The sequence below is a fragment of the Zea mays genome, chromosome 4 (genome assembly GCF_902167145.1).
Source record: "Zea mays cultivar B73 chromosome 4, Zm-B73-REFERENCE-NAM-5.0, whole genome shotgun sequence".
In the NCBI taxonomy this organism is placed as follows: Eukaryota; Viridiplantae; Streptophyta; class Magnoliopsida; order Poales; family Poaceae; genus Zea; species Zea mays.
In genome coordinates, this window is record NC_050099.1 from 229,583,538 (window position 1) to 229,595,827 (window position 12,290).

The 12,290-nt window shown below is 42.4% G+C and overlaps 2 long non-coding RNA genes and 1 pseudogene across 2 annotated transcripts; 2 read left to right on the forward strand and 1 right to left on the reverse strand.

Moving 5' to 3' along the window:
• Positions 1 to 215: 215 nt before the first annotated feature.
• LOC103655948 (mitochondrial import inner membrane translocase subunit TIM17-1-like) lies at positions 216 to 6,454 on the reverse strand (annotated as a pseudogene).
• A 3,163-nt stretch (positions 6,455 to 9,617) lies between these two features.
• Positions 9,618 to 10,313, forward strand: LOC111591325 (uncharacterized). Its single transcript, XR_002750494.1, has 3 exons — positions 9,618 to 9,765; positions 9,837 to 9,960; positions 10,049 to 10,313. It is a non-coding gene; the product is annotated as an uncharacterized lncRNA (long non-coding RNA).
• A 101-nt stretch (positions 10,314 to 10,414) lies between these two features.
• On the forward strand, positions 10,415 to 11,182 carry LOC103654705 (uncharacterized). Its single transcript, XR_002750495.1, has 4 exons — positions 10,415 to 10,498; positions 10,579 to 10,704; positions 10,788 to 10,859; positions 10,935 to 11,182. It is a non-coding gene; the product is annotated as an uncharacterized lncRNA (long non-coding RNA).
• The last annotated feature ends 1,108 nt before the right edge of the window (positions 11,183 to 12,290 follow it).

The following is a 12,290-nucleotide window of genomic DNA, read 5'->3' on the forward strand; positions in this document are numbered from 1 at the left end:
GTCATGGTATAGGTTCTGAACAAAAATCCTGCATACAAGCAACTTGTAAGCCAATGCATCAAAAGAACTGTGGTACAAGGGCTCCCTTTTCATTAAATTAGTAAAAAATCATCTATTACCTAATGTTACGTACTATTCTGTAAATATTCCAAGTAGCATTACTTTCAAGTGATATGATAACAAAACTGCAATTAACTACACATTGCACATTTTCCTCAATTATACTCGAACGATGGTATCAGACTGCTGGGCGTGTCGAAGCTCTCCAAGATCTCCGACTTGCCCCCGCTTGCACTTGGTTTCTTCTCCTCCTCCTTCCTGCCAAACAGTCCCCGAATAAGCCACCCGCGCCGCTAGAGGTCGTCGCTTCCGGAGGCGCCTGCGGCAGGCCTGGGAAAGGGTTGCCGCATATGGTCGCGGTAAGGTTGGGATCGTTGGCGGGCAGAGGTGGGTTAGCGAGGACGAGGACACGGTTGAGCATGAGGCCGGCGCCCTTAATGAGGGCCAGCAGGATGCCGCCCATGAGCGTGAATCGACCCGCGGCCCCCATGCCCTGGCGCATAGATAGGAACCCGCCCGTGGCTGCGCCCATGACGATGGAGTTCCAAGGGTCTTCCTTCATGCGCGCGTACACCATGGCGCAGTCGCTGGAGTGGATGGTGGCATTTCTCGTGGCCGATTACGTCCGAGGCGAGAGCGTTCGTCGTGATGAAGGACGTGACTCTTGCGGTCTCCTCGACGATCGTTTCAGCGAGGGTGTCGTCGACGGCGGCTGGGCAAGATCCGTGTTCTCGCTGGGAGTTATGACTGGGCGGTTTCTTGTGGCCGATGGATGGGCAGAGAAAGACGCACTGCGGGTGAGCGTGTGCGTGAGAGCAAGTGCGCTGAGGATGGTCCATTGAAGATTGTTCGTCGGATGCGTTTCAGTAAGAGCAAATACGTTGGGAGGCTGATCTGGGACGTTGGTTTATGTAAGTTGGATTTGTCTGGAGATAATCCGTTGGGTGGATTTAGCACTTGTATGAGTGTGTTGGATGTTGGGTGTGGTGTACTTAGCATAGTTTTAACTGGTGGGTTTAAGGGGTAGAGATAATTAATCATCTCCTTATATAGATCTTGAATCAGGTTATCACACAAAGCGAGCATAACTAATTCCGGCGGAGAGCGAGACTACCAGACGAGAGGTCCTGTACTCCTGTTTCCAGCGACAGATACGTACGAATAGTGCAGAGCTGACGAGTTAGTTTTGAAAATAAAATTTAGTAGATTTTTTTACATAAAGATTAAGAACAAAAAAACTTCTTCCATAATGCGTGCCGTGGGCGTGCGCTACGTGGGCCAGGGGTGAAAACGGGCGGATACAGACGGATAGTAGCTCATCCTGTATTCTATCCTAATGTATTTAAAACGGATTCGGGATCGGATACGGATAGCTAGAAACGGGACGGATACGGATACAGGGACCGGATATTTATCCGGACGGATAAGTGACGGATACGGATATTATTTGATCGGATATCGGATACTTGTCGGATAATGCATTAATTGATTATCATAAAATATTCTTGTTCGACCATAAAATTGCAAGTAAATTAATACTAATAAAAATTTAATAGAAGATAATCTCAAGTTCCCACATAAAAATGGTAAAGTGAAGTATTGATTATGTTGAAACTTGGATACTTAGAGTGATTTCACGTGTAACTCACGCAATAAGTGGAAATAAAATAGAAGAAACGTTGTCATCCTGTGGATTTTATGGTCCCATTATTTTTTATGACTATATGTGGCCATATGTTTTACCTTTGTATAATTTCATAGATTCCTGAGGCTATTTGTACATTATTAATTACTTTCTACATAAAATCATCAAAATATAATTAAAATTCATAAAACACTAGTTTTGACCCAAAATCGCAAAAAGCTTACCAAAACAAATAAACATTCTATTCAAATAAAATCTCAAGTCGCCACATGAAAATGATAAGTGAAATATTAATTATGTTGAAACTTCGATACATAAAATGATTTCACATGTAACTCACGCAATAAGTGGGAGTGGAATGGAAGAAACACCAATATCTTGTGGATTTTATAGTCCATATGTTTTGAGAACTATATGTGGATATATGTTGTGTCCCCGTAAAAATTCATGATTTTTTAGGCTATTTGGTGTATTATTAATTTATTGTTGTAGAAAATCATCAAAATACAATTAAATTCATAAAAATATTGTAGCGTCGACCGGAAATTGCAAATAAGTTACCAATATTAATAAATAGTTTATAAAAAGATAATCCTAAGTTCCCACATGGAGATAATCTTAAGTCTCCACATGAAAATGATAAAGTCTATTATTTTGATATAAATTTAGATATTATTTCAATGATTTTGGCCTAAAGATATGTTTAAACAAAAATGTGTTGTACTACAAAGTTATAGATCTTTTCGAGCTCTACAATTTTCATATAAACATTATCTTCATCTGATTTCATATGTAAAAGTTATGATTTTATAACTATATTATTATGCAGAAAAAGAAAAACCCCCGAATTCGACCCGAATATCCGGGTATTTACCGGGTAGTACTCGTTCCGTATCTGATCCGAGTCCGAATTTGTACTATCCGGTTATTAACCGTATCCATTCTGAATATAAAAATACCCGTACCCATATTCGAAAAATGGTTCCAAATCAGCACCCGTATCCGGTACCCGTTTCGGATATCCTGTCTGTTTTCACCCCTATACGCGGCTCAGCTGGGTGGCGGCGGTCGGGGACCCGAGGATGCGTGCCCGCGAATCGTTGCGCACGGCGCAGGCGCACCCGCCATCGCCATCGCCACCGGATCCACCGCGCCGCCGCTGCTGCGCACACCATCGGTGGACGGTGGGTGTGGGTGTGGGTGTGTGGCCGTGTGGGTTGGCACGGAAGAAACATGCGAGAAAATGTTCCGTTCTCCCCGCACCCCGCTGCCGACACGCGACAGTATGCGATTGTGGCCCACCAGTCAGTGATCGCATGACAAGACGGTTCCCACGTGATACACTGATACGCGCCCGAATTTTTTATTTTTTAGCCCCTTTCAAGACAAAAATTTACGTTTGGACCCCCAGAAATTTTATTTGCACGTTTGGACCCGAAGCTCGGCGCCATAGGCTGTGGCGCCGAGGTAACACAGCTCGGCGCCACAGCCTATGGCGCCGAGCTGTGACGTGGCAACAACGGCTACTTGCGCCTAGGGCTGACCTGGCTCTGACGTGGTAGCGGCGCGGCCTCGTAGCTCGGCGCCACAGATCTTGGCGCCGAGCTACGAATTCCTATAAAAACGCCCGCGCGGCTGGCCGAGAGCAGCGCATTTCATCTCATTTCATCATTTCCAAACTTCGTCAAAATTTGCTGGATTCAAAGATTTGAGTTGGTTACTTCGTAGACCAAGGTATGATGTCCAACTGATTCGTTTTGTATATTGGGTTGTTAGTTTAATAATTTGTATACACCTATTATATTATCATTTCGATTATTAGTTTGTGTAAACTTATTATAAAGCATAATAGGTACAAGTGATAATTATAATCGTTTATTAGATGAAAGACATGTACCGAGAGGCGTTGTGGCAGAAGAGAGGTCGTCCTCGGGAGTTATATCCGGACGTATCTAGTAAGGATGCTCCTGTTCCTCCTGAACTCCCCGTGCCTAACTGTGACTGTGACATACTGGCTTGGGTACATCAATCACAACATCCAGACACGGCTGCTCGCTGCTACTACCTTTGTGGCAGTTTGGACGTACGTAGCTTATAACTTGTCACTTAATTTTGTTCGCATTCATTATTTTGTAGATATGTAATAGTGCTTCTTTCCATTATTTTAGGGACATCAGAGGTGTTTCTTTTTCCAGTGGATCGATGGTCCTGATAAATTTGACCCTCAATATCTTCTTTTCGTTAATTGGTTGAGTGGAAAGACCAGTCATGAGCGTTTTAAGCGTTGGGTACCTCCTCCCCTGAATCCTCCACTAATGACGGATGCGGAGAAGGAGGTAGCAACAGAAAGACGGATGGACTCACCGCCTCGATGCGATTGTGGAGACCGTGCTGTCATCGACGAAGACTATGAGAAGCAGTTCTGTTGTCCGAACATTGATTATGTGAGCCCATTGATACGCTAAATGTATGGACTAGTTTTTATTTACAATAAATTACTAATTTTTTCTCCTGCAGCCATACGGGTGGCGTAAGTGTCGTTTCAGAGAGTGGTTGTATGGTCCTTTGTCCCATTGGCCAGAGCCAGAGGTAAAGGAAAAGAGATACAACGGGTGGGCGGAAGAAGAGGTTAAATTTGATCCAGTACTCTGCAAATGTGGTATTGAAGCTAAGTATGGATTAGTTCCTTCGGAGCTTGGTGTTGGATATTTTTGTGGACATATGGTCGATTACGATGAGGTTGGTATTTTTTTGCACCAGCTGTAATGTTATAGCGGTACTTACTATTTTTTTGTAGGAGACGAGGAAATGCAGTTGGGAGAGTTACGACGACAAAGGATAGGTGATGTGCACAATAGAGTCCAAGAGAATAATGGGACAAAAGATGCGTTGTGGATCTCGGCTCGTCGATTCGTACATTAACGATCGCATACGCGACATGCGTAGGGAAGCAAAATCTGCCTTTTATGATAGCCCGAAGCGTGCAGAGTATAGGAGGTTGAAGGCGGCAGATGAGAAGAGAGCACAGGATGCAAGGGAATGGGAAGCGGCTCAAGCCGAGAAACAGATGTTGGATAATCTTGCTGATCGCCTCAAGGGAAGTAAGTGAGATAAATGATATTATAATTTTGTTAGTACAATTTATTTATCTTGACTTTGCTAACTTATTTTTCTCATTATATTTGCAGAAATTGGAAGCGGCGTAAACTATTTGGCCGATGAGGCGCATGCGAGATATGTTCAGGATAAAATGGCAACGGTTGAGCTGATGGAGGAGGAGGAGGACGACACATCTAGATTGAGTGAGCTTATCGCTCTCGCAGAGGCAGGATTACATGAAGAAGAGGAGGACGACACATCAAGGTTGAGTGAGCTCATCGCACTAGCTGAGGCAGGATTACGTGCTCAAGAGGAAGATGATGAGTTTATGTCTCAGGCCGCCGAAGAGGTAGAGGCAGCTTATTACAAGAAGAAGTCTGATGAGGCTGAGGCTGAGGATGAGCTATTCTCCCAAGCTGCTGATGAAGCAGAAGCCAATTATTACAAGAGAACTGGTGACAAGTGTGATGCAGGACAATGCAGCAAGTGGAATGAGGTTGTCGTTGAGGATTGCGCGACGGATGACTCCGAAGATGAGTTACTCATAGATTGTGATTCAGACTGAAGAATTGTAGCCTATTATGTAGTATTTACGTATCAAAAATAATTTAGAACTCTAAAGATGCGTTACTTATTGCTTATTATGTTTTTTACAATTCACAAAAAAAATTTGCAAGAATTCCCCTTGTTTTATTAACAACCACAGTTCAAATAATCACATATTATAAGACATATAAGCATTTCAACATATAATACATCACAAAATAACATCGAATATAAAAACATCCACAGAACATAGTTCTTCATACAATGTCCACAAACAAAGTCCAAAATACAATGTCCACAACACATAGTCCAAAACACATAACATAGTTCATATTACAACGTCTCCAGCATGAGTCCAAATCACACAGTTTTCAGGATAAGACCAACATCACAAAAGTATTCATTTCCTCCTAGTCTTACCCTTGCCCTTGGCCCCAAGAGCGTCGGTGCCTGGAGTGTAAGGGTCTCGTGGACGCCTTCTACGTGGTGTCAGCTGTGATGGCTGAGTTGTAGGAGCATCCTGCAACTGAGATGGTCCAATCTCCACCTGACCTGCTAACAATATACTAAGCAAGAAACTAGCTAACTATTTTAATAAACACTAACAACAAAATATCTAACTATTTACTAAACAATAAATAAGTGGATAGCTAACTAATTACTAAACACTAACAATAGCTAACAGTTTACAAACTAAGAAATTAAAAAAAATACCGGACGGCAGTGGGGGCGGGAGCTGCCGGGGCCGGAGCGGGCGGTGGCCGACCGTAGCGCGGTGGCGAGCGCCGGTCCCTAGCGCGCGGTGGCCGAGTGTTGGCCGGAGCCAAGCGGGTGGCGGCGAGCTCGGCGGCACTCCGGGCGGCAGGGAGCTCGGCGGCACTCCGGCCGGAGCGGGGCGGGCGGGCGGCGGCGAGCCGGGCCGGAGCTGGGCGGGCGGCGGCGATTTGGGAACGACGGCGGCGGGTTTTGCGGTAGAATGACTCGAACAGAGAAGAAACGCGCAGAGAGAAAGGTAGTTTGCGGGTATTTCCTAGCTCGGCGCCAAGATCTATGGCGCCGAGCTAGGTGCCATGCGGACTGCCACGTCACACAGCTCGGCGCCATAGGCTGTGGCGCCTATGACGCCGAGCTTCGAGTCCAAACGTGCAAATAAAATTTCTGGGGGTCTAAACGTAAATTTTTGTCTCGAAAGGGGCTAAAAAACAAAAAATTCGAGATACGCGCTCTGTACGTGGTGCCGGGTGGTTATTATTCGGTATGAAAATTTTCCCATTTCTGGTGGCATGTCTTTTTCGCACGGTCTACCCTATTGGACTGTTGTATCGTGCTATAAATGTTGTTGATTGATGAGGAGAGCACTGCACGTTTGGTCCTCGTGAGAAGGGTCTCGACTTGTCTGGTGGGGCCATGCGAGGAACGTACAATTCACACACCTCTTCAACTTTGCGTCCGTGCGTCTTTTATTGTTGGCGCACTCTACCGAATCTCTTTAAACTCTGTCTATCAATTTCCTCTAAATTTCATTCCCTAAATAAATATTATATGTTCTTTACAGTATCCTTTTAAAGATTAAATCATCTATATCTTCTTCGTCTCTAGTAACATCATCTAAAATTAGCCCTCTATACTTACTGCTGTTCATTTAGGGTTTTCATATATATATATATATATATATATATATATATATATATATATATATATATATATATATATATATATATATATATATATATATACTCCTATTAAGAACGTAAGGAGGGCGTCCACAGCCTCTCGTGCCCCCGTCCGTGATGCCCGCCGCCGCCTCCCCCGCGCGCCCCCGCCCGTGATGCCCGCCGCCGCCTACCCCGCGCGACCACGCCCGTGATGGCCGCCACCGCCTACCCCGCGCGACACCACCAATGGTGCCCTTCCTTCCCCGGCACACGCAACCCGCCAGCTCCGCGCGAGCCGCCGGCGGGATACCCGCCTCCCCCGCGCCCCCGCCAGCTCCGCGCGTCCGCCGCAGTGATGCCGCGCGATGAAGGCCGTGCGGGGGAGACGCTGGGAAAGCCGCACCTCCGCGCCCCCATTAATCCCGCCCACCAAACCCGCCAGCTCCGCGCGAGATCCGCCGCAGTTATGCCGCGCGAGGGAGACGACGGGATAGCCGCCAGGCAGATCCGCTTGCTCGCGAGGGAGAGGAAGGAAGGCCGCGCGGGGCAGACGCCGGGAGAGTCGCTACCTCCGCGCCCCCGCCAATCCCGCCGCCCACCAACCCCGTCCTCGAGCCCGCCCCCCTCCAAGCTCACCCCATTCCATACTCGGCGACAGGATTCACCGCGCTCCCTTCCGCGCCTCAATCGACTGCTATTAAAAGGATGGACACAGGTGATCCCTCCAACCCATCCCCACTCTCCTCAGATCCACCGATTCACAGCCGTTCTTTTCATCTCAGAGGTAGGCCGTTCTTGCATTTCTCAGTTAGACATTCTACACTTTTATTAATAATGATGATATGCTTAGGCTCCTGTCTCTTTAGTTCCATCTTGATTATTTGTTACTCCCAAATGTGGATTAGAATGGGGGTGTCATCGAGTTTTGATAGGCTCTGAACCACCCACATGCATGCTCCTTTTAGTTTTCCATCATGTTCCTGTCTGTTGGAGAGGTGAATCAAAGCTTGTTTTCCATCATGTTTTTGACAAATGTGATTCGTAATGTTAATGAGGAAACAGGAAACTGAACAGATCCTTATTTTGCCAATCTCAGACTCATTTTCCTGTTTGATAATTGTCGTACTGGTACAAATATAGAGCCAACAAATTCTATAGATTTGTTGCATGTCTTTGTTAGTCTGTCTACCTCCATTGTACATTTGTACAAACAACACAGTTTGTCCTGAAGTGTAAGGTATAGTTCATAGTGTTTGTGTTCAACTATGTTTAGTCTCTAGCCATCAGGCAAGCAACACTAAACAATTATGTAAACACTAAACAAAAGTACCTCACTGACACAGTATTAAACCCACATGATTTTTTCTAAGTAAAACCAAAAAACATTTTAGTAAAACTATGTACAATAGAAATACACTTATTTCCATTCTTCAAAGTGAATTCTGTTTTAAGAAAACTGCTATTACCTTTTTTTGTTTTGGTTAAATGGCAAATGATTGTAAATTCTGATTCATATATTTCTTTACTGTGCGTAGGCCATTTGAGTACGGGTATTTGATTTGAGAGCTGGAGGAGACAAGATCATGCATGCTCTATATGCTGGAGGAGCAAGGCCATCCAAGTAGAGGTACTTTTGCTGTGACATTCTTTTATTTTTTTCAGATGTTAATTTAGACTGTATGCCTTGTAGTTATGGTCCAAATCATTACTTGAAGATGACATTGTTAGTTCCTAAGTTCGTATAATGTCGTAGATCTTGGTAGCCAGTTTCATGTTTGTGTTAGTGCTCTATATTTGGACCTGTCATTTACATTTACAGGGTGTGTGTTATTATTGCAAGTGCTCTAGGGTATGCCTTTTGATCTATGTCAGGTTGCTCAACTTTTTTTTCTGGTTTGGTGAAGGATTGTTCCTTCAACTTAATGCATCAGTAATGGTTGCGTTTTCTGTTAGATAGAACAATACCATTCTGTTCTCCATTCCATTTTTTCATAGAAGGCACTGTATATGATAGCTCATAGCAGTACAGTTTAGAAATCAAATGTTGCCGCCATAATAGGTACCACATGTTGTCACTGGTTGTATGATAATTACTTGATCTTACTGACACTGCTACTCGTGCTATGGATTTGGAAAATAGGTTTGGTAATTAGTATGGCTACCTACTAAGTCAATGATGTATTCGGTTATAAAGAATTGCAAGATGTGGAAGCTCTTTTTTACTGCTCTCCTGCTGCTTAAGTTCAGTGTTTTTGTGAAGTTTGAATGTTCGAAATCTGCTTAAATTCAGCTGGTATATGCCCGAGGAGATTCCGAAGGTCTTGGAAATCAGCGGCGAGCGCAGCCTCATCTACAACTTCTTCTCCTACCCCGTGTATTAATCACGGTACACAAGTTTTCCTCAAATTTTTATTCTATGCTTTGTTTTTTGGTTTATTTTTATTTTTGTTTCATACTTCCTGCAAAAGAAAGCTATATATACTTGGTAGGAGAAACATTCACTATACATGGTTTTGATTTATTTCATGATTAAGAAAGCATATTTCATGTTATAAACCTCAAATCTATGTTTTTTTGGTTTATTTTCCTACTTTGTTTCATTCTTCCTTCAAATGTGGAGATTTACATGGCTTTTTTTATGTTTTGATTTATTTCAAACATATTTGTAACTATGATCAATACTATAAGATCAATGGCACCATCTACACTTAACCAACATAGGTCGGTTGCAGCCCTACATCACGTCCCTACAAAGTTTCCGTAAGTACACATTTCACTTGTCGCATATATATATGTGTGGACAAAAGAATCTAAACTCACTTTTAATGTAGTTTCGTGTTATTTGATGACGTTGAGAGCGATGACTTACCAAAATTTAAGAGTATCGTAGCCAGAATCGTTGTTAAGTTCCCTAGACGTCATGACAGCCAACATTTTATTCTACAAGACATCACTGTAAGTCACCGGGTCAAACATTAAAACAAAAATAAATGACGTCAACGTATTTATCTTACTCATACGACGTGCATTCTGAAATTACTAGGGGTCAAAAATAGAAGCAATTTCATACCGCGATAATGTCCAAAGATTTGTCACCTTACTCCAACAAGGATCTACATATACATTATATGGAGTGGCGTTCTATGTAAGCTGGGGGCCGTATCTATTTCGGAATTTTGGACATAGGCTAGAATTGACCTTGGCAACTCGGACTGTTGTGGAACCATTCCACTTGCCAATTCAGTTCCCGCCGTATCCAAAACATCTTATGCCATTTCATGAGGTCCTCCAACAACCTCATAAGAGGTTTATAGGTATGTGCCCGTCTTTCTATATGGAGTATACTTATACCGCACTAAACCATAAAAATATACTCAAAATTTAATCCCTCATATATGAATGTCTCAGATGTAATAGGAATTGTCATTCATTTGGCGTCGTTAGAGCACATCGGTGGAAGGCCGTACAGAGAGGCCATACTAATGGATTCCAGGTCATTAATTTATAACTACAGTCTTTTTTAAACTGCAGACGTGTTATATTTTATTCAAACAATACAAGCTTTATTTATAGGTGGGATATAATCGTCGTGGGTATATGGCCTGAACTGTTGCAAAGAAATGCTTTTACGGTGGGTGTTAGCTAGAGAAAACAAGAGCATAATTATCGGAACTATGCTGCGCCGTAACAAGCTACACAGTAAATTCTATTATACTTAAACTTCTTTGTTGGAGTAATCTCAATGAACTTCTTTAGTAACTAAGTCTACTACATAACAATAGGATGCTTGCAAACCTCGGACCATAGCACTGTTGAATTCGATCCAGATCATCACACCACACAACGGTTGCAGAGTGAGTGTTTCTTGCAATAATTTAGAAATTATAATTAAGTAATCATGTTATTACATATCATTTACTAAATTGCAGCAATTCGGCGCTCCATGATCCAAAATCCGAGGAGTGCTTTAATCAACAATTATCTAGAGAGGAGACGGGCTTATCTGGCAACAGTGGTACCGGATGTGTAGTGTGATAGCTTGTTACATTATAGGATTTGAAGTTATGTGTCAACTAAAGATGGTCACAATTATTTGTATTTCGCCATTTATGTTATCAAACCCTCGCAGTCAGAAATAATGTATGTTATTATTCCTTGTAAGATATCAAAAACAGCAATAAAGAATGAGCATGACCAAGCAACTTTCACTATACAGTCATATTTTGACAGATTAAGAACACATGTGACATGTAGGTGTGAAGGGAAGTGGTTTAGAGTTATGTCCTTGCTTCAGTTTTATGAGAAGTTCTAATTGTATGCATGAGTTGGCTTCGAAATTGTGAGTTATTATTTGTACAATCTATCTGTACATAAGAAATTATTAGCGAGGAAGGAGATGTTGTATTTGCAGTCTTCTTGGTAGCCACAGCTTCATCCTGAGCCATGACAGTATCTGCTGGTTTGTCATGTAAAAGTTCAGATTATCACAACATACAATTTACTCATTTTTTCAATAGTATAGTAAAAATACAACAGAAATATACAATTCAGCCAGCCAAAATAATACTAAATGAACTTAAAAATAAATACATTTTTCACTCGTACAAACCTTTTACCTATGCAGCGAAATCTTATATTCCAGTTGAACACTACAGACCAGATTGTATCCCATAAATCAAAACCAATATCTGAACTTTTTGTTTGAATGTTTGACCCAGTGACTTACTCTAAACATATAAAGATCTAAACTTTCACTATACAGACAAAGAGGATTGATGAAAGTTCTCTGCATTTCCCCTTTTGATTTGTGATAGCAAGTTGCGAAAGTGTTTAAGGGGAAAATATTTGGCCTATTTTGCAATGCACTGTTCACAGAGTTGGAGCTTGAAATGGAAGATGAGTAAGGCTGCTAGAGATAGACTGCGCTAATCCAATTACATGAATAAATCACCATGAATATGATAACCCCAATAATGCCTTTTTTTGTTTTTACTGGCAAGAATCTTCTAACAATGAAAGTCTTTTAAGTCATTGTCTGCTAATTTAAGCTAGGCACAGATTGTGCCAGTAAGCACAAAAGCAACCACCTTCAGTTTATATTAGCTCTAAGACACCAATCATCAATGTGGGGTGACTATTGTAGTTATTCAGTCACCATGAATATGGTGCAACACTTTCTTTTCTTGTCAAATGAATAGGGAAAGATTAGATACTCAATCTGTGTCATTTTGCCAATTTTTTTAGCAAGGGTCATTCTACCAATAAGATCACTGTCCTAGAGTTAA